Below are 22165 nucleotides of genomic sequence, written 5' to 3'. Positions count from 1 at the left end.
AATAGACATTTTGACTGTCAGTTTCATTAAGTTTCCTGACAAGTCACTTCCCCGTGAATGTATAGGAGAATAATTCCTTATGAACAGAGCCAGAGATTGATATTTAAAATGTAAAAGGAGAAAGTTCGTTCCAGTAGCTTGTGTCTGTACACTTACCATCTTCTGCGGTGAAGCATCCTTTCTATGAACTTTCATTCTCCCACTCCAGCGAGCTTCAGCCATACAGTAAAGGATGGGGTCTCAGATCAAACCCAGAACTGCGCATCTCTGATCGGTTGGAGAAATTAAAATCGAGATCTGAACTTTGTGGTAACAGGGGCACCATTAGCTATGGGCCAAGGGGGGCAGTTGCTCCCCCGAGTTTTCATAGGTCTCCCTGCTCCACTTTTTACCCCCTGACTTTGCAGCATATAATGCAATAACATATAGTGTTATATGCTGACACAATTTTGCCCTCCCCTTCTGCTCCCCAGAATTTTTCTGAAATGACCCCTCTGATCACCAAGGGACTTTTCACCCAGAGAGTCATAATGATAGGCAATCCTTTGTCCCAGTTCACTACTACTGTACTTACTGAGGATATGCATTAGAAGTTAGCTACTCATGTATAGAGTGCCTACTCAAGGCCTCTGAACCACCTTAACTCTCTTTTAATGACTTAAGTGTGGCATATACACCCATGCTGTATGAACTGGGATGAATTTCATCGTAACAGAATGATAGCAGAACCTACCAAAAAACAGTGTAGCTGTGTCTCCCAGAAGACAAGATAATGAACTAAGGGAATCTTTGGTTCCTTCTACCCAGCTACAAATGAAGATGTTTCTGAGGTTTTCTTGTTGCTTTATGTACATTTCATATCTTATTCTTTCTGATTATGAAGAAGAAACCTGAGAGAATATGGTTAGGCTTTAACAATCCAAAGAATAATAAGAGCTCAGTGTGTTTAATAATAATAATAATTAATTAATACCTGAAAGCCACTTGAAGTGAAATGATGACAAAGAGAAATTATTAATTATTTCAAGGCTATAGATTGGAGCCTAATCCTCCATCATTGTTCCAGTTTTACAGTGGTATAAATACAGTGAAATCAGTGGAGTTACAGTGGCATAAAATTTGAGTGATGTTCTACCAATTCAGGCCCTTATTTACATATTGCTGTAGGATGCCCCACCATGAGGGAAAATGCCTTCAGATGCTGCTCACAATGGAAAGAAGCTCCTGTGTAGTTCTAAAAAGCCATGGGATTAGTCTCAGGGAATGATGGCCAATCAACGTATCAGAGAGGGTAGTGGGCCTAAACCTTTAAACAAAGAGAGCCAGATATTCACACTCTCTACTCCCAGATGCCAAGAGATCTCAAAGAGAATAGGTTCTAAGTACATCTTTATCTGCCAGTTGCAACATTTTTGCCAACTAGTTCGCCACTTAGACCTGCTGTGTTGTAGCTTCTGCATAAACCATGATATCATCACACTTTCTGTATTATATTGTGGGCCATATAAACAGTGGTCAATAAATGCTATGTGTGTAAGTCACTTGGCTGCAAAGTGTTGCAAGGGAGCTTGCTCTTGGCACATCTCTGGAAAGCAAGTTATCACCAACAGGTATTCATTAATCCTCACTAACAAGGACAAACAGTGGCTGGATTGCACAGCCAGTGTCCAAAACCATCCCACGTAACTCAATACAAGCCAGTGGCTTTTGCACTAATGTGGTATAATTTTGAACATCCATTGAAGCATTTCAGCTGCTTCCTAAGGTTGAATACTGATGAAGCAGGGGGTTGTTGCATCCCACAGAGAGTTTTTTCTGTACTGCCTCTCTGTAGGACACAAGGCACTGTAGGGCATAACTTCAGTAATGCTGCCAGGGGTAGCGTTTATGTTACTCTGTTGCTTTCTGAGAGTTTGTTCTTTCAACTGCAGGCTGAACTGCCAGAGACTCTCAGAAGTTAAAGAACAACTGTGTAGCTCCGTAGATGTGAAATAAATAAAAACTCGCTCAGCCAGGAAATACTGACCTTTGGTACTCTGCTGAGTGAGTGGTACAACCAACTTACCCACCCTGGTTCCCAGATGGGTTTGTTTATGGAGCAGTATAGATTTTGAAAGTAAATTGACTACTGCAAGATTCATTTCATAAACTTGCCCAGGCAAGATAGGCTTAGTGGTAGGTCACTGGTTATTTGTCATAACAATAAATAGGGGGAAAGTCAACAAAACACCAAAAATGTTTCTTAAAAAAATTGATGGCAGAATCCTGCTTAATAGCAAGCAGGCCAAAGTGAAACGAACTAGTGACCGGATCCTCAGAGCCATAATTCTGGCTTAACTGCCTCCTAGAGGCTTTCTTGTGTGTAAGGGGAATCTACAGGCAGCTTAGAACCAGCAACTAACGGCTTTACTCCAACTCCCTCCTAGGAGTGTGGCTGTGGACAATGGGGCCTGTCCAGTGCACCCCACTTCTTCACCTGGCTAGAACGGTCCGTTGGGGCTGGATTGGTGAATATAACTTAGTTCTCCAGCGTACAGCTCCTCTGTCCCTCTTAGCTGCTACTAGTGCAAAGCCAGGTATTTAGAAAGCGTGCTTGAAAAAGAATAAGATTGGGGGAACTGTATACTATGTTTTTTCTGGTCTGTTGTTGGAAAGGTTTCCCAAGAGTAAATGAGCTAGATTTGTTTCAAATTGTTACAGTATTTCATTTTTAGGTGTGTTTAAAAAAAAAAAAAGTTGCTGGGAAGGAAAAGAGCTATCAATTTCAAGAGCTCTCTACAGCAGGTAAATGCTACAGAACGCTTCTGGCTTGCATCCCAGCATTTGAAATGAGCTGACAGAGGAAATAAAAGAGCCAATTTTTCCACCTGGGTAGCAGGAGAGCTATCTTGGCTCTGGAGAGCCTCTCTCTCGACAGTCATATTTAATGTTGTAGCAAGAGATGATATGGGAAAGTGGAGACCTCTAAATCTAGCCTTTGCAAATAGGGCAGTAGAGTAGAATCCTGGAGTTTTATTAGTGGACCGGAGAGAAACACCTGGACAAGTACAGGCTGGTCAGATCATTGTGTGTTTGCAAGAAAAGGGGTGACTGTCAGCGTGAGGTGGCCCATTAAGGGAGTTGTGGCCTAACTGCACCTGTGTCAGGCTTTTCCCACCTCCCCAGAAGAAGGGAATGAGACCAGGGGTCACATAATGGGAACATGTGTCTCAGGGCCATGCCTGCTAAGTTATATAAAAAGCAGTTTGAATTATGGGAGAGATGCAAAGGAGCTGGTGGGCTCTTTGGGCTGCATATATTCACTCTGAGTGAGCTTGTCCTGCAGAAAATCTAGAGGGAATGGGGAAAAAAGTCCTCTGTACCAGCCAAAAGGAAAGGCCTGGCTGGAGCTACCTGCAGTTAGGGGCAGGACCAAACCATTAAGAAGGGTGTAATGGACTGCTGAGCTTATGAGGAGGGAAATGAACTGGTGAGGCTGGAGAAGAGGGCTAGGCATTCCTTCTTTTAAGTTGAACTGTTTATATATTAAGAAATCAGTACTCAGAAAGGGAGAGGAATTATTAAGCATTAGTTTGTGGTGGCTTTGTTTCACTGTGGAAGTGAGGAAACTGAAGAAACAGCGAGGTCTGACCAGGGTGAGATTCTGTTTCAATCATGCTCAATTGATGTAACGAGATTTGGGATGACAGTGTGAATTAATACAATACATATTTTGTAGATATTCAATCTTCAGATGAAATGCTTTGTGTAAATGCACTAAACTCTGCAAAATGGGGTAGAATCACTTCACCTGGTGAAGGCAAAGATACTTTTTCAAGGCTGCAGAATGAATTGGTAGCAGAGGTGAGGTTTCCTGACAACAAGTCCCATGCTTATCCATTAGCAGATACTGCCTCCCCAAGGCAGTAGGGCTGTGCAAAACAGTTTGAGAAGAAACCAGAAATCTCACTAAAGCCACTTGGTTTAATCAGTGGTTTGTTCTTCAGATGTTTTACTGAAGTTCCTGAAACCTTTTTAGCAAATCTGAAACCATTTACAGGTTTGCTCTGAAATCCTGGAAAACTCCCAGTTTTAACATGGTTTTCCAGAAAACTAGGTGGCACTTGTCACTTTCAACATAGTTTCACTTAGAATATTGGAGTTTATTTCAAATGAAGAGAATATTTGTGTCAACTCTGGAGAAGTGAAGCTGCTGAACAGACTCCAGATGCTTGGCTTTATAAAAGTTCTTAATACATTAGCATATAAGTGCTAGCATCAGGATAGTAAATGTGGAGAAACTCTCCTCAGAAATGTAGCCTGATTGAAGTAAAAGAATCAGGGTAAATGGAAACAGACTAGGTAGGATAGAAGTGACAAAGTGGAATGCCTCCAAAATCACTGTTAAGGCAAATCTGTTTTGCACTCTCCTTTGCTAAGGAAGAAATGCAGAATCAGGCTGTTAATCTGCAGACATGAAACTGACAAGCATGTTCAGTAATAGAGAAAGAGCTTGTCTGAAAGGAACCTGGATATAATGGGGGCAATGGCTGACAAGTAACTTGTATGGCTCTACATTTTTTAGAATGTAGATTAACAATTATATTCTAAATAGTTGTGTATATGGTTGTGTATATATTAGTGATCAAAACTGATCTAGGAATGTCAGTGGACCAAATTGTAAAATTATGTCCTTCAGCTAGCTACTATAAAAGGATAGAACTAATAAGGATAGTCTGAGAGAGGTTATAAAACACATTAGTTAAATTCATTTAATTAACTAGTTACCACTCTACTAGATCTCTTATTGTTCATCGGATCAGTGTTCCTTAGCTATAAGACTGGAGAAATAGTATAAATGTATGAGTTTTACTACCCAAAAAAGCTTTTAAAACACATAAAAATCATAGAAAGCAAAACAAAGATGGTTAAATGATAGTGTTCACAATGTCAAAAATTAAACTCAATGTGGGCTGTTACAACTTTCAAGAGATAATAAATCAGTTCAGTTAATTTAAGGACATCACAATCTTATTACAAAGGCAAGCTTTTATTCTTTTACACTAGTCTGAGTAGGTGATTTTGCTGCCAAAATGAAATGATGGATTTTTGAATAAGCAGCTATATACCAGTGGAAATAAAGAACTGCTTGTGTCAGTTCAATTATAAAGTAGGATTATAAAAAATTAGACAAGTTACTTAATTATCAAAGAATGTCTATACAGTTCAAAATTACTTGCTAAGCTGAATTTGGTAATCAAGCTTTGCCTTACATATGCAAGATTAGCACACATTAAACCCAAAATAAAATATGTGCTCTTCTTGTTATTTTTCTGGAATGTTACCATACTGTCTTATGACACTTTAACCAAAGGTTCAAATCGTGGTTAATATCTTTATCTTACCAGACAATTCAAAGCTGCTGTTTCTTTTTGTCTAAGAAACTATCAATTCTCTTGTCCACATAATCTTTTTTTTTTTTAAGACTGAAACAGTCAGAGTGCCTTGCAGTAACTATTGCTGATGGGAAATCACAGTTTCCTGTTACAAATAGTACAAACCTAAATGTAATACGTTTCACTGGTCTCAGTGCTCTCAATTACTTGTTAGCATAACTTCTAGGCAAATTAGAAAAATACAAGTACACATCATACATTTAAGACATTCAGAGGTTTTGGTACAGATGTGTACTTTGAGAATCATCTCGGTTCTGAGAAACATAACCAGGTTGTCACTTCAGTAAACAATAAATCTCTTGTTTTTTCCCCCCTACTTACCGGTTGGAATAGAAGGTGGGCTCTCAAAGATCAGCTTCACAGTTGCAGTGAGACTGGTTTCTCAAGATAGAGAAAAGTTCTTGCAGGTAATTCACTCAAGATGTTATGCAGATGTATTCTTATTGTCTTTCTGGATTTCACAGCAGTCTCCTTAGATGGGACTTTAAAAGACCGTTCATAGAGCACTTGTAAGCAACAAAACTATTCATGGTAAATAGGCCCAATGGCCTGTGATGGGATGTTAGATGGGGTGGGATCTGAGTTACTACAGAGAATTCTTTGCTAGGTATCTGGCTGGTGAATCTTGCCCACATGCTCAGGGTTCAGCTGATCACCATATTTGGGGTCGGGAAGAAATTTTCCTCCAGGGCAGATTGGAAGAGGCCCTGGGGGTTTTTCACCTTCCTCTGCAGCATGGGGCATGGATCACTTGCTGGAGCATTCTCTGCACCATAAAGTCTTGAAACCATGATTTGAGGACTTCAATAGCTCAGACGTAGGTGAGAGGTTTATTGCGGGAGTGGGTGGGTGAGATTCTGTGGTCTGCATTGTGCAGGAGGTCAGACTAGATGATCATAATGGTCCCTTCTGACCTGCATATCTATGGGTCTGAGTTTAGCTGTTACCAAGAAGGGGATGCTTTACTGGCCAGGCAATGACTGGGCTGCTCACAGTCTCTCTTGGCCAGATGTTCCCACTTTGTAGTGAAAACCGATGCAACAAATTCATCTTAGCTTCTCTGCAATGGCCTTGTCTTCCTTGAATGCTCCTTCAGCACCTCGATTGTCCACTGATTGTTTGGGAGACTTCCTGCTTCTGAAATGCTTTCAAAAACTAACAGCATTTTTTTTATCTTTTGCTATTTGCTCTTATTCTTTTTTGGCCTGACATATCAAATTTTACACTTGACTTGCCAGAGTTTATGCTCCTTTCTCTTTTCATCAGTAGGATTTGACCTCCAATTTTTAAAGGACACCTTTTTTCCTCTAACCAATTCTTTGACTCTGTTTAGCCACAGTGGCATTCTTTTGCTCCTCTCACTTGTGGTTTTTTTAATTATTATTTTTTATTTGAGATATACACTGAGCCTCTATTGTGGTGGTTTTAAATAGTTTCCATGAAGCTTGCAGGCATTTCATGCTAGTGACTGTTCCTTTTAATTTCTGTTTAACTAGCTTCCTCATTTTTGGGTGATTCCCCTTTTTGAAGTTAAATGCCACTGTGATGAATTTCTTTGGTATTCTCCCATCCCCCCAAAGGATGTTAAATTTAATTACATTATGGTTGCTATTACTGAGCGGTTCATCTATAGCAGAGGTGGGCAAACTACAGCCCGTGGGCCACCTCTGGCCTGCGGGACCCTCCTGCCCAGCCCCTGCGCTCCTGGCCTGGGTGGCTAGCCCCTGGCCCCTCCCCTGCTGTCCCCCTACCCCCGCAGCCTCAGCGCACCGCGCTGCTGGTGCAATGCTCTGGGGGGGCTGGGCAGTGCAGTTGCAGAGCCACGGCCTGACCCGGTGCTCTGGGCGGCGCGGCTGTAGCGCTGCCAGCCACCGGTGCTCCAGGCAGCGCAGTAAGGGGGCAGGGAGTGGGGGGGTTGGACAGAGGAGTTGGGGGCGGTGGTCAGGGGGCGGGTGCGGATGGGGTCAGAGAGCAGGGAACAGGGGGGTTGGATGGGGCAGGGGTCCCGGAGGGGCAGTCAGGAAGGAGAGGGGGAGTTGGATGGGGCGGCGGGGGGCAGTCAGGGGCAGGGGTTCCGGGGGTGGTCAGGGGATGGGGAGCAGAGGGTGGTGGATGGGGTAGGAGTCCCGGGGGAAGGGGGCCATCAGGGGGCAAGAAGTGTGGGGGGTCGGATAGGTGGTGGGTCCGGGCCACACCTGGCTGTTTGGGGAGACACAGCCTCCCCTAACTGGCTCTCCATACAATTTTGGAAACCCAGTGTGGCCCTCAGGCCAAAAAGTTTGCCCGCCCCTGATCTATAGTCATCTCTTGGACTGTATCCTGTGCTTCATTTAGGACTAAATCTAGCATTGCCTCTCCTCTTGTGGGTTCCAGGACTAGTTGCTCCAAGAATCAGTCATCAATGATGTCTAGAAATGTTATCTCTGTATCCCATCCTGAGATGAAGTATACCTGGTCAATATGGGGATAGTTGAAGTCCCTCATTGTTATTGGGTTTTCTGTTTTTTGTAGCCTTTCTTATCTCCCTGAGCATTTCACAATCACTGTCACCATCCTGGTTAGGTGATTGGTAATATATTCCTCCTGCTATACTCTTATTAGTCAAGCATGGGATTTCTATCCATAGAGATTCTGTGGTACAGTTTAATTCATTTAAGATCTTTGCAATATTTGACTCTCCTTTCTTTCACCTATAGTGCCACTTCCCCACCAGCATGACCTACTCAGTCGTTCTTACATATTTTGTCCCTGTGGCCATTACCATGTGCCATTGATTATCATCGTTTCACCAAGTTTCTATGATGCCTGTTATATCAATAACCTCATTTAACACCAGGCACTCAAGTGCACCCATTATAGTATTTAAACATCTACCATTTGTATACAAGCCCTTATAGAATTTGTCAATATTTACTTGTCTGCCTTCATGTGATGTAATTGAATGGAACTCTTTTTTATTTAACTGTTTCTCTTCCATTCCTACCTGTACTTTATCAACTTATATCTCTTTACTGGGATACAGAGTATCCCCTTTAATAAATCATCCCTGAAGGATGTCTCTGTCCAAACCGTGTGCTCCTCTGCACCTGCTGGCTTTCCCCCAGTCCTTAGTTTTAAAACTTCTCTACAACCTTTTTAATTTTACATGCCAGCAGTCTGGTTCTGATTTGGTTTAGGTGGAGCCCATCTTTCCTATATAGGCACCTCCTTTCCCAAAAGATTCCCCTGAGCCCCACCTGGCGTCCCAGTGACTGGAGGAGCCCCGGGCACGCTGGAGCCCCGAGCTCCTACCCCCGCACACGGCTGGAGGAGTCCTAGGCCAGCCAGAGCCCTGAGCTCCCACCCCCCCCATCATGGCTGGAGGAGCCCCAGGGTGGCTGGAGCCCCCCACAGCTGTATTGCGCCTCCCCTCCTGAGACCCCAGCCACCTCTCGGGAAAAGTGTCTCTCTGCCGGACCGACCAACCAGCCTGAGCTCTTTATATGCTCCACACAGGTTCCGGGGGAGCTGAGTAATCTCCCTGGAGTCCAGGGAGATTACTGATGAACCCGGGAAGCTGAGTAGCAGATACTGCCTCCTCAGCCGCCCTGGAACCTGCATGGGGCATAATAATAAGCAAAAACTTCGCCCTGCAGACCCCACAACTGGTGTCCGGCATCCGTGGCTGTGCCAGGGGAGGCTTAGCCTTCCCTGGGCTATTATACCCTCCACCTACGCCATCATCTCATCCACACACTGAAACGCTGCAGTTCTACCTGTCTATCTGGCCCTGTGTATGGAACTGGAAGCATTTCAGAAAATGCTACTGTGCTGGACTTTAATCTCTTTCCTTGCAGCCTAAATCTGGCCTCCAGAACCTCTCTCCTATCTTTTCCTATGTCATTGGTACATGCATGGACCATAACCACCAGTTCCTCTCCAGCACGTAAGGCTGTTTTAGATGTCTCAAGAGGCCCACAACCTTTGCACCCAACAATTCACCATGTTCTTCTCCTGGTCATCACAAACCCAACTATCTATATTTCTAATAACCAAATCCCACTGTAACCTGTCTCTTCTGAATGACTGGGGTCCCCTCCCCTGGAGAGGATCCTATGACATCATCTGGAAGGAGGATTCCAACTATGGGATCATTTCCATCCACTCCAGCTTGATTTTTTTCCTTCTTCAAGACTTTAATCATCCTCAACTGCACAAAGGCTGTCAGACAGGGGGTGGGACCACTGTACTGTGTCACAGAAAGTCTCATCTGTGGACCTCTCTGTCTTCCTTAGATCCTCCAGTTTGGCCACTCTGATCTCAAGAGCCCATGTTCAGTCTCTGAGGGCCATGAGTTGCTTGCACTGAATGCACACGTACCCACCTGCCCATAAGGCAGGTAATCGTACCTGCTGCATTCAGTACAATAAACTGGATAGCCTCCTGACTCTGCTGCTGGACTTCAGCCTGCATTATTTTTACTCTTTTTACTACTTTTTCTTGTTGTGGGTGGGGTTGTTTTGTTTTTGGAGCGGTGGTGTTTATTGGCCTAAATTTAGAACTTTAGAATGTGTTTGTTGGGTGTAGCTGGCTCTCGTACTCCCTTGCAGAAATCACCTGTTCACTCAGTCCTCTGGTCAGTTAGGAACTGTGTGTGTGTGTTTGTTTTTGTTTTAAAACCACTGTTCTCCCTGAGTTAGTCCCACCCTCTAGTCAAGGGATCTTAAAGGGATTAGGGATCAGAGGATAGCAGGCTATTCATGGAGCATCATGAATTAAGGTTCTGTGAATAAAAGGTTTAGGGTTTGAGCTATGGGCCAGATGTGATGCGTTTTCTTAGTGGTGAAGTTATCACACCTTGAAGTGGTGAATGGGGGACAGTAGGTGGGAGGCAGGACATATACACTAGTAGAACACTTTCTTAAACACTTCTAACACAAGGTGTTTCTACCCAAACCGTGTTAGAATACCATTCAGTGGAAGCTAGTCTCAGGCTATGGCTACCAATGTTCCCTCTAATTTTTTACATCCATGTGCATAATTAATGTTATATGCATCATTATGGAGGTGATGTGTGGTGGGAGTAGGGCTGAGGGATTTGGAGTGTGGGAGGGGGCTCAGGGCTGGGGCAGAGGGTTGGGGTGTGTGTGTGTTGGGGGGGTTTGTAGGACTCTGGCTGGGGGTGCGGGCTCTGAGGCAGGGCCAGGGATGAGAGGTTTGGGGTGCGGGAGAGGGCTCAGGGCTAGGGCAGAGGGTTGGGGTGTGGGGGGGGTGAGGGCTCTAGCTGGGGGTGCAGGCTCTGGGGTGGGGCCAGGGATGAGGGGTTTGGGGTGCAGGTTGACCCAGAGCTGCAGCAGGGAGAGAGGACTCCTCCCAGCCCTCTCTGGCTGCAGCAGTGCAGGGCCAGGGGAGAGGCGCCTCTCCCCCGGCCATGGCAGCCATGGTGTCTCTCCCCAGCCATGGCAGTTTCAGGGCTGGGGCCGTGGGAGAGGCACCTCTTCCATCTACACGGCCCTTGGTAGTCTGCTTTGCGACCACGGAGCTTAGACGTAATTTATGTCTAAACTACAGCCTATGTCAGCATAACTTGTCTCTCGGAGGTGTGAATACACCATCCTCCTGAGTGACATAAGTTAGATCTACATAAGCGCTCATATGCACAGTGCTATGTTGGCAGGAGAGCTTCTCTTGCTGACATAGCTTCTGCAGTTCGCAGAAGTGGTTGTTTTTTTATGCTGTCTCCTGTTGGCATAGAGTGTCTTCACCAGACGCACTGCAGCGATGCATCAGTACAACTGCAGCGCTGTATGTATAGACATGGCCTCAGATTCTAATTCTGCCTTGAGATATACACACAAAAAGCACCCACTGAAATCATGTATTTGAGGTCAGAATTTGATCCACTGTAGCTGATATATACAGTCAAAGTGCTACTTGAAGATTTATTCGAAAATCCCATGCAGGTTCTACTGTTTGTACTGTCACAGGCATAATGATACATTTGCACTTAGTCTTTTCCGAAATGACTGCAGAGAGCATAACACTTATTTTTCTTTTACTGGTTTTAGAGAATTTATATAGCTCAAGGGGTGCAGAGTTCAAAGTACTGATTATTTAACATCTCTCTCTCTCCACCCCCCTCTCCACAACTCATCCTCACTTCTGTTGCACAGTGTCCTGCTGCATTTCTGGGGCTGTAAATATTTCTGTTAACGTTCAGTTTCCAGTTTTCTTTTATAAATTTAAATTTATATATTTCCTTAGGACTCATATTTTATTCAAGGAGCTGCATTTTATGACTCTTCTCTAGTATCTTCCCCTGCAGCTGCTTGGCTTCTTATTACACGAGTGAAATATATACACTTTGATATTCACGGAGCACGTTCCACCATTACTAAGCAAACATAATGCAATAATAGACTTATGCTGAACTGCAACTTGATTTGAAGAGGTGAGTTGACTATGTACTCGGTGGGTATCAATTGTTTTGTGGATAAATTAGTCCAGTTCTATAATTTTGTCACATTTTAAAAGTCCTGTTTTTGTTAACTCGTAAATGTCGATATATTAATTGCCTGTTTTCAACAGCAGATAGAGGTTGTTAGCTGCATGTTCACTTACCACTTCATTTGTGAGAAGCAATACTAATACCCAGGTTTGCTAAAGCCAAAATATTCACACCAATACTGCAGATAAAAGCTATGGAGTTTTAAAAAGGGGCCCACTGCTAACTCTCTCATTGCTACTACGTGATAAGTTTCAAGTTTTTACTTGCGATGGTCTCCACTAACAAGCAGTTCAGCTATTGAGGCTAATGAAGTACAGACAAATATAGAGTCCAGCTATTTTTCCCATTCAACTAAAATACAAATAGAGCTGGCTGTTCTGAAAAATAATAAAAACATTTGATTAGATGAAATGAACCATTTCATTTCAATTTCAAGCTTTTTAAAATGGTAAATTTTTTTATAAAAATTGAAGTAAATTTTGAAAGTCATTTCAAATTGAAATGTTTTGTTTAGAAAATGTCAAATCACAATGTTTTGACTTTTCTGAATGTTTTAGGGTGGGTTTTTTTTTTTTTCAATTGAACCAATTTGGTGAAACCCACACAATTTCATGAAATATTTCAGCTGATATGAATCTCTATTTTTTGAGGTTTCAGCTGAAAAATTTCATCCAGCTCTAATGACAAATTCCCACTGACTTCAATGGAAGCAGGATTAGGCCAAGAGTTAAGTGTATTTAAGTACCTATAATATGCAAATTAGGTGTGGCTGTTAGGCTTCCCTCAAGTTATCAATAGGAGCCCTGATTCAGTTGTACCATGGATAGCTCTGGGATGTCCCTGGTTGTGTAACAGCGATATAGTGTCTGACTGGACCCTGGCATGGAAAAATTAAGAGTGAGAATTATTTCAGCTGTCTCCTGTCGAATCTGAGCCACTGTGAATAAATAACAAAAGAATCACTGGGGCAGAGAGAGCAAGCAAGCAGGAGAATGAGCACTCACCTGGGAGGTGGGAAACCCAGGAAGAAGTTCCCTTATACCACAGACCAATTTTATCCACAGTGGAACAGCTTCAACAGGAGTGTTTGAGGGTGCTCCACAACCAGCTTTCCCATAGCCCCATGGTTAGACCACTCACCTGAGGGGTAGTCAACCTCAGTTCAAATCCCTTCTCCCCCTCAGGTGGAGGGGGGACTTCCACATCTCACATAAATCCCCTAATCCCTGGAAGTTATGAGGGAGGCTGTGATTTTCCTCACATCTCATCCCCAGTTGTAAGCATGCCAGTAGGGGCTCAATTCAGTAGGTGAGGTCTGAGAATGTTTATTGGATCAGACCCTACGGGTGAGTTGGCAGGGGAATGCCTATCTTCCCCCAGTTCGTGCATTGCTCTGGGTCTGGACGCCTGGCGTGGGGCTGCAGTGCACTTTAAGGGCAAGTTTAGGCTCTTACAAGTTCAGGGACAGCTGAGTGGGGATTCCGTGAATGTCACTGGGTCCTGATTCTGGGATTTAGGTCCCTTAAGTGGCAGTTGGCTACCTAAACCCTTTTGTGAATCTAGCTCTTCTCTCTCACTCTTTCAACCTACTTTTCTCCATTACAGTCTTTATTGTAATTTGTACTTTTAGTTCAGTAAATAACTTTATTTCTTTTGAATATTTAAGAAGTCCCCCTAAATAATGGAAAGGCTAAATGCTATTACCATGTTTTGGTGAATAAGATAATTCTGTAAAAGACCTAAATGTGAGAGATTATTGGAGCTAAATACGAAAATTGTAATGAAAGAAAAGCTGTTTTTTTAGAAAAAAAGAAACCCAACAAACCTGGTGTGATAGGTTCCCTGCACTGTGCCATTTGGAACTGGGGTACCACTGAGCTCGCCTGATCCACCAGCCTGGGTTCCCTTTACACTGTGCTGCTATGACAGGCTTTCAAGCTCCCTTCTAGCGCGCACACACAGGTAGGGCCACGCCCAGCTGCAGTTTCACACAGATGCTGAGATCAGCTCTGCATGGGAAAGTCAGCTAAGGAATAGCTCAGCACTCAAGTGCACACCCCCCCTGGAGTGTAACCCAAAACTGTATCATTTTGCACTGCGCAGAGAACTATACAGTGCAAGCTCATTGAAATTCACCCCCTTCCCTCAATGTGGAGAAAGATATGCACAGCTTTTTGCCCCCCAGTTATGAATTCCACAAACTGGTTTTAGAGAAAACAAAACCAAGTTTATTAACTACAAAAGATCAATTTTAAGTGATTATAAGGGATAGCAAACAGGTCAAAGCAGATTACTGAGCAAATAAAACAAACACGCTAACTAAGTTTAAGGTCGCTAAAGAAACTGGTACAAGTAGCCAATTCTTACCCTAAATGTTGTTTTAGGCAGATTGCAGAGATTCTTGAAAGCCAGATGCACTGGCCTGCAGCTTAAAGTTTCAGATACTTCATTCACAGGCTAGACAGCCCTCCAGCCTGGGCTGAGCTTTTCTCCCCCTCCCCTACTTCCCCAATCTTTGTTTCTTAGATGTTTCCAGCAGTCATCCTGGGTGGGGATTCAGGGAAGAACGAATCACGATTATGTCACCCCCTGCCTTAAATTGGTTTTACACATGCCGGGAATCCTTTGTCTTCCAATATGATTCCCACCCCCGGTCAGTGGGAAAGTACTAATTGTATCATGGAGTCCAGTGTCAGGTGATCACATGACCTGCAGCCATAACTCAAAGTTATTTGCAGCGTCCCCAGCAAGATTTCTCTGTGGGTGATAAATATCTTCTGAGACCTATTGTTCTCTCTCATGGCTCTTCCTCACAGTGGGCCATCTAGACTGATTGCATTCTGTCTGGTGGATGTTCCCCAGGTGTAAACACGCTTGTAATTGATACATAGCCAATATTTCTAACTTCAGATACAGAAATGATACATGCACACAAATAGGATAATCATATTCATTAAATCATATCCTTTCCAATGATATCTCGCATGACCCATCTTGCATAAATACATCTTAGTTATGCCATAATCATATTATAACAATATTTCTATGAAGAATATGGGATGAAGTGTCACACCTGGACACCTGTAGCAGGGTGGTCACCCCGCTCTGGCCCTGAAGGGGTTAAAAGAGCCCTGGGAAAGGGCTGCTCCAGGGAACCAGTAGGGTAGGCTGATTGGGGAAGCAGCCACAGTTGGGACCATGCCCCAATCAGGCCAAAGCTGGCCCTATAAAAGGGCTGTGAGCCAGGAGCTGAGACTCTCTCTCTCGCTAGCTAGCTAGCTCTTGAGAGAGGAGGGCCTGGCTACTTGGGACAGAGCAGTGCTGGGGAAAGGGAGGAGGAGCTGTGGAGCTCCAGCCTGGCAAACCCCCAGGCTGTGGGCCTGGTCAAAGGCCAAAACGGGTACTAGGGTTGCAAAGGTGTAGCCCGGGAATAGGCAAAGGCAGCAGGTCCTACCCCATTGCCAATGATGAGTGGTTTACAGACTGCAGTCTGCCCCAGTGAGCAGGGTCTAAATGATGACTAGCAATAGCCACTGAGGCAAGGTGAGTTTAGAGGGTTGGGGGTTCCCCTGGGAGGGGAGACCCAGATTGTGGGTTACTGCTGGGGGAAGAACCCTGAGGAAGAGGGGCACTGGGGTCTGGGAGGGAAGTGGGTGCCAGCGGCAGGTGAGACACTGGCCTGTAGAGGGCGCTCCTTAGGCTGGAGAGCTAATTCCCGAGATGACCAGCAGGAGGCGCCGCACCAGTGAGTCATTGCCTCACTACAAAACCATAGAAAGATTTTATAACATACAAACGTTTGGATGTTCTAAGTGATCATTTCCTATATTTTATACATGAATTTCATGCAGCATTGTTTTCCCTCAAATACCACATGAAAATTACTGATATGACAGGAGAAAAGGTTTAGCTTTACTAGCTCGCTGATATATTAATGGCTTTTGAAACGTTCCCTGAGCAAAATCAGCTTTAGCTGACAGTGAAAAATGACCACTTGCAAGAATGCCGCTATACAAAGTGGTTTTTAACTCTGCCAGTTTCATTTGTTATCAACTCAAACCTGTTCATTTGTCTGACTGCTTGTGAATTTCCCTGAATATATTAAGTGTCTTGAATACTCTGATGGAAATAATCCAAAATGTCATTGTCTTTCCTTAGGCACTGATTCAGTTAAACATTTAAGCACACTCTTAATTTTAGACATATGCTTCCATATGCTAAGCATGTACTTATATGCCCTGCTGAACCAGGCCCTTAAAAACTACTTTTGTGCCTTGTCTACCAATTCAGTATTTTTTCTGACTCATTGCTTGTGTACAGTACATCTGTCCCACATTATTTTAACTTTCTTCAGACATGTTCCTAGCACTGTACAAATAGCAATCATATGAGTTCGAACAGTTGCTATTAGCAAACACTTTTATATCTTGTCAGTAAGCTGCTAAGTGAAAATAGTCATGATTAAATAACATACTTAGTGATATATATTCTGTTTTATTGCACTTAACCACTTCCTCTTGTGACTTGCTTAGGACCGTAGTTATTGAATGGGAGTGACTATCATTGCATTTAAAAAGAACGATTTGTTCAGAAACACTGAATAGGGCAGTTGACTTAACTGTGAGTGCATCAGACTTCAGAATCTTTGGTTCATCTTCTGTTGATGGATACAGGCTGTGGATTGGCTTAATCCCTTGCATATATGCACAGATTGGAAGGCTGAAGTATTGGCTTTGCTCTGGGAAAACATGTAGTATGAAAAATGGGAGGTGTACAGAGAGGTACAGCAAAAATATAGAAATGTGAAAACTAGGGCCAGTCAGAAATTGTCTGATTGAATATTTCTCCATCAGAGAACACCAAATTGTCAAAAGTTCTGTGGGACCTTGTTAATTCTGATGGAAAACAGGCAGAAACTCTTCCTGGTTTCTTGCCAGCTCACCTGCCCAGCTCCCTGGCAGCCTACCTGCAGGCTGATAGAGAGCTGGGTTCTCAGGCTCATGAATCTTTCACAGCCCATGATTCCAAGGTCCCCAGCTCTAGGGAAGCCCACCAGGCAGACTGCCCAGATCCAGGGTTACCTGACTTTGGGCTGCTGCAGAGCCAAGGCTCCCCTGACTTCTGGTTCCCAAGGACCCCTTGCTGCTTCCCAAAATTTCCCAATAAGAAAAAAATCCCCCCCAAAATTTCCATTCCACTACAGAACAAACTTTTTTTTCAAAAATCTCAGAATGTTTTGGTGAATGGAAAATCTCATTCCATCTCAGCTCTAATGAAAACCTACGAATACCTTAATAGAACAAACTCCACTAACATCAGGAAATGTATCTTCCTTCTCTTTAGGCTGACATATTTTGATATTTTATTATAGACTTCACAATCATTGAGAAGCAATTTGCTAAAATAAACACAGCTTTATTTTGTACACTTTAGGAAAGTTCTCGAGCACAGGTTGAAATGACTGGAATTACTTACTCGGAGAAGAGATGTGGAAGGGCAACATGGCATAAGAACAGCCATACTGGGTCAGACCAAAAGTCCATCTAGCCCAGTATCCTGTCTTCCGAGCGCCAGTGCCTCAGAAGCAATGAACAGAACAGGTAATCATCAAGTGATCCATCCTGTCACTCATTCGCAGCTTCTGGCAAAAGTGACAAAAGTGTATAAAATAATTAATGGCATAGAAAAGGTAGATCAAGGAGCTTCTGTCCCTTACTAGGACAAAAGGGAACTGACAAAATTAAATGAAAAGGTGGCAAATTCAAAACCAATACTTTGCCACACAGCATAATTAGTCTATGGAATTTACTGCTACAGGATGTCACTGAAACCAAGAATTTAGCAAGATTCAAAGAGGGATTGGACATGTATATGGGTAACAAGAATATCCAGTTAGAATGGTTAATTCTTAAGAGTTTTGGAAGGGATATAAAATCTCACGCATCAGGATTTATGCCAATTTCCTATTTGGGGTTAGGCTGAGACTGCTTAATGGGAGGCATAAGCTCACATTTGCCTACTGCTGGATTGTTTTCATCTTCCAAAGGATCTGGTGTTGGCTGCTGTCTGAGATATGACACTGGGCTAGATGCACAGTACATTATGTACAACCGATATTAAATCTCCTCAAAAGCCCGCTCCTGCTGCCACTGAAGTCAATAGCAATTTTGCTACTGAATTGAATAGGAGCGGCAGCATGCCCTCATTATGTGTTAATTCATCAGTGGCTATTAACTTACAGCAGTATCACACCAGTGTTCCATGTTCTGTATTGACTGCTTATTTTTTCCAGGTGGAGTTTACATTGTTTATCTATAAAGCCATAAATGGCTTGAGACCAGCATTCCAGAGAGACCTGTTTCTCTCTCCATGGGATAATGCCACAGTTGCCATCAGTGAAGACATTCAAGCTGGATTTCTCTTGGTCACTAACGGTATATCTACACCGGTCCAAAAAAAAAACCCAACCAAAAAACAATGGCAGCAAGTCTCAGAGTACAGGTCAACTAACTTGGGTTCATGTTACATAGCTAAAAATAACGGTGAGGGGTTCTCACCACAACATTTTTGGTGGCCTCAGAGTGCAGCCACCAATTTTTGCCGGTGTACAATTTTTCCAAGCCGGAGCCTTGCCACCCCCAGGAAGGTGGGTCAGGAACTCACTGGCCCTCTGCAGAGTCCCAGGTTCCTCCCGCTCTGTGCATTACCAGGTCCATGTGTCTCCAGAGGCGTTGCCCAGAGCTCCTGAATTAGCTAATCATCTGCTTTTAAAAGCCAAAGTAACGCAGTTGTTGCAGACAACTCAAAAAGATGTAAAAAAGCAAGTTCTCCAAATAACACATACAAATAAAAATATAATGAAAAGAGCTAATTCTAAAAGAAAGCTTACTGCAGATCATTGGTGTAATGTTTTTACAGGCTGATTTCCCACTTCCAAAGGTATATTGTCAATTACGCTTTATCCATTGTTAATTGTGTTGGTATTATCCAGCGTTTGCCTAATTAAAATAATACGTATGTGTTGCTAAATAAAAAAAAAAAGTTGTTAAATTGCAACCACAAGCTCAAATTGTCTCTCAATATGTAGCTATAAAACAATTATATAAAATATGACCCAGTCAAGAATTGTTCTTGAGGGGTCAAAAGGGGGATATGTAGGGGTAGGATTTTATATTTGTATTAAAGGCCATAGTTTACCCTGACAGCCACCCTTTTTGAATAGCAAAAAGGGATGACCCTCTGGGGCACTGTTTTTAGGATAAGCTGTATTATAAAAGATGGGGTCTTGTTTTCTGTATGCATTATAAACTTCTCTTTAGTCATTTCTTTGTTTTAAAGTTTAGAGAGTAAAAGACAGGGTAATGTATTGTGTCTATGTTAATAAAATTGGAGGAATGCTAAAATTAGAGGCCCAAGCCACAGTGTAAATTGTTTTAATTATAAAATTTAGCAAGGCTTAATTTACAATGTCTTTTGCTTAATATAAAACACTGCTGTTTGTATACCTTTAAAGGTCTCTGTAAAAGACTTTGTGTAAATAAGAAGTGCATGCACCGCCCCCCTCCCCCCCCAAAAAGTGTAAAGGCTATTGTCCGAGCCAGATGGTCAAGGGAGAAGAAGTAAAAAAGTTTAACCAATTTATCGATGCCAAAAAACCATCAATGCGCATCCATGACTGAAAAAAGGCAGATTAACAACCCTAAAGTGGAGGCTGGCACCCCTAAAGACAAGACAATTAATTAAACCAAAAGAACAGAATGGCCCTCTCAAAGGTGCTTTAAAATGTTAACATCAGAAGATCATACTGATTAAGGAGTAACCGGTCACAGACTGACACAGCAAAATCCATAAACTTCAACGGAGAAAAAAAGACTGTAAGAACAGGGTGCTTTGCCATGGGACTTCAGCTTCGTCTTGCCACTACTCCAGGAGCATCGGATCACCACCAACAGAGCCCGGCTCCCCTCTGCAACCAATCTGACTGGCCACTAGATTGATCCAGACTCTGAACTGGTAACTAGAAACATCGACTTGTGGGACTGTGTGCATGGTGTGTGTGTGTGTGTGTGTGTGTGTGTCTGTGACTAAAAAGCATATGCTAACTGCTGTATTCTCAATAAATGCGGCGTGTTGCCTTCTCCCCTATAAAAAAATCTCATGCGCTTTGTATAAGCATAACAAGGCTACGTGGTGCAGGGCGCTGATCCCTGCTGGTGGCACCAGCAAACACCAAGACGGTGCATCCACGAGAAATAGCTGGATGCTGCAGGGAGGGGCTGCTGCTTTGTCCCCGTCCCCCTTCCCATCTCCGCCTAGAAGGCTGTTGTACCTGCAAAATATCTGCTGGTGGCTGCATTTGAGAAATGCTGATGATGCTCCAGCCCCAGTGGGAACTTCTATGTTGCTATATTTAGCCCTGTACAGCAAGCCTGAGTCAGTTGATCTGGGTTCTGAAACTTGCTGCTGCAGGTTTTTTCAAGTATAGATATTTCCTAAGAGGAAATTGCTGTCAGAGTGTTTCTATGAGTATATTAACATTTCCTCATTGCTGGTCCAAAATAGCCTCCAGATGCTGAAATATAGAAATGCTAAAAGATTCATCATTTTCTCTGGCTTTTGGGGCAATGGCTGAGATTGGTATATTTGGAAAGGTGGGGTATTTTAAGTTCTTTGGTTATTGTGCCTTTGTGGGAAGGATAGCTGCAGTTTGGTTTTGTTTGTAACGTGCTAGGTAAGATTTTGTAGAGCATAACATGAGTACTTTTTTAACAGGCCATGAATACTACATATCTGTATACGTAAGGCAACTGTTACTGTATTTGTTAAATAAGTACCAGACTTTAGAACTGTTCATAATGTTATGAACAACAAACCATCAAAAATGGGTTGCTCATAACATTGTCTGAGGGGTCCATCAACTCCTTTTCAACTTTGCCTGAGTTTCGCCCTGGTGACCTGTCACCAGACTGCTGTGGTGACCCATCCTGTAGATCCCATGTGCTTCCAAGCCAACTGGGTCTGAGCAGTGCCTAGAGATTGCCTCTGTTTCTGGATCTTGCACCACCTCCTTGGGATGTGGGATCCACAGTTCAACTGTCCTCAGCCCTGGGACCAGAGCTGAACCTCCCCAGTGGCTTATGCATGCTCCCACAGAGTTCCACTTCCATGTGCACTCCAGATTATAGCTCCAATCTCTGGGGACCATGTGACAGGCAAAACAAGGAATACCAGCTTCTTAAAGAACACACACTTTACTCTTTAAAAAATACATGAGAGTGTCAGCTCTATGCAAAACAAGCACCTGAACACAATCCCTCCCTTTGGGGTCCTCAGGACTTCTGGGCATCTTTGTGGTTTTGGTTAGTGTTTTTCAGGGAGGCCAGGAGCTGCCTCCACTTCTCACTGAGTCATCTGCTTCTGGTGATGATCTGCCCCCTGTCAGAGAGAGCATGTCTGTTTTGAAAATCTGTTTGACATCTTTTCCTACTCCTCTTCTTATGTTGGGATTTTTCATGCTTCAGCCCTAGGAGGGTCATCAAAAGTCAATGGCTTGGCTGATACCTTTCCCTGGTGCCACGATGAGGGCCATCAACCTCAAATGGCCCCCATTTCAACTTTTCAACCATAGCCAGTTTTCTGCTACAAAATGGATGTTGTAATCCACCCATAATGACTGTTACCATTCCGAATAGTGGTTCATAAAATAAAATGGAATTCATAAATGGACTATAAAGTGGATAGAAAGCTGGCTAGCTCATCAGGCTCAACAGGTAGTGATCAATGGCTCCATGTCTAGCTGGCAGCCAGTATCAAGCAGAGTGCCCCAAGGGTTGGTCCTGGGGCCGGTTTTGTTCAATATCTTCATAAATGATCTGGAGGATGGCGTGGATTGCACCCTCAGCAAGTTTGCAGATGACACTAAACTGGGAGGAGTGGTAGATACGCTGGAGGGTAGGGATAGGATATAGTGGGACCTAGACAAATTAGAGGATTGGGCCAAAAGAAATCTGATGAGGTTCAACAAATACAAGTGCAGAGTCCTGCACTTAGGATGGAAGAATCCCATGCACCGCTACAGACTAGGGACGGAGTGGCTAGGCAGCAGTTCTGCAAAAAAGGATCTAGGGGTTATGGTGGACGAGAAGCTGGATATGAGTCAACAGTGTGCCATTGTTGCCAAGAAGGCTAATGCCATTTTGGGGTGTATAAGTAGGAGCATTGCCAGCAGATCAAGGGACGTGAT

The sequence above is a fragment of the Natator depressus genome, chromosome 2 (genome assembly GCF_965152275.1).
Source record: "Natator depressus isolate rNatDep1 chromosome 2, rNatDep2.hap1, whole genome shotgun sequence".
NCBI classification, from domain to species: domain Eukaryota; kingdom Metazoa; phylum Chordata; order Testudines; family Cheloniidae; genus Natator; species Natator depressus.
Note: the sequence above shows the minus strand (reverse complement) of the source record.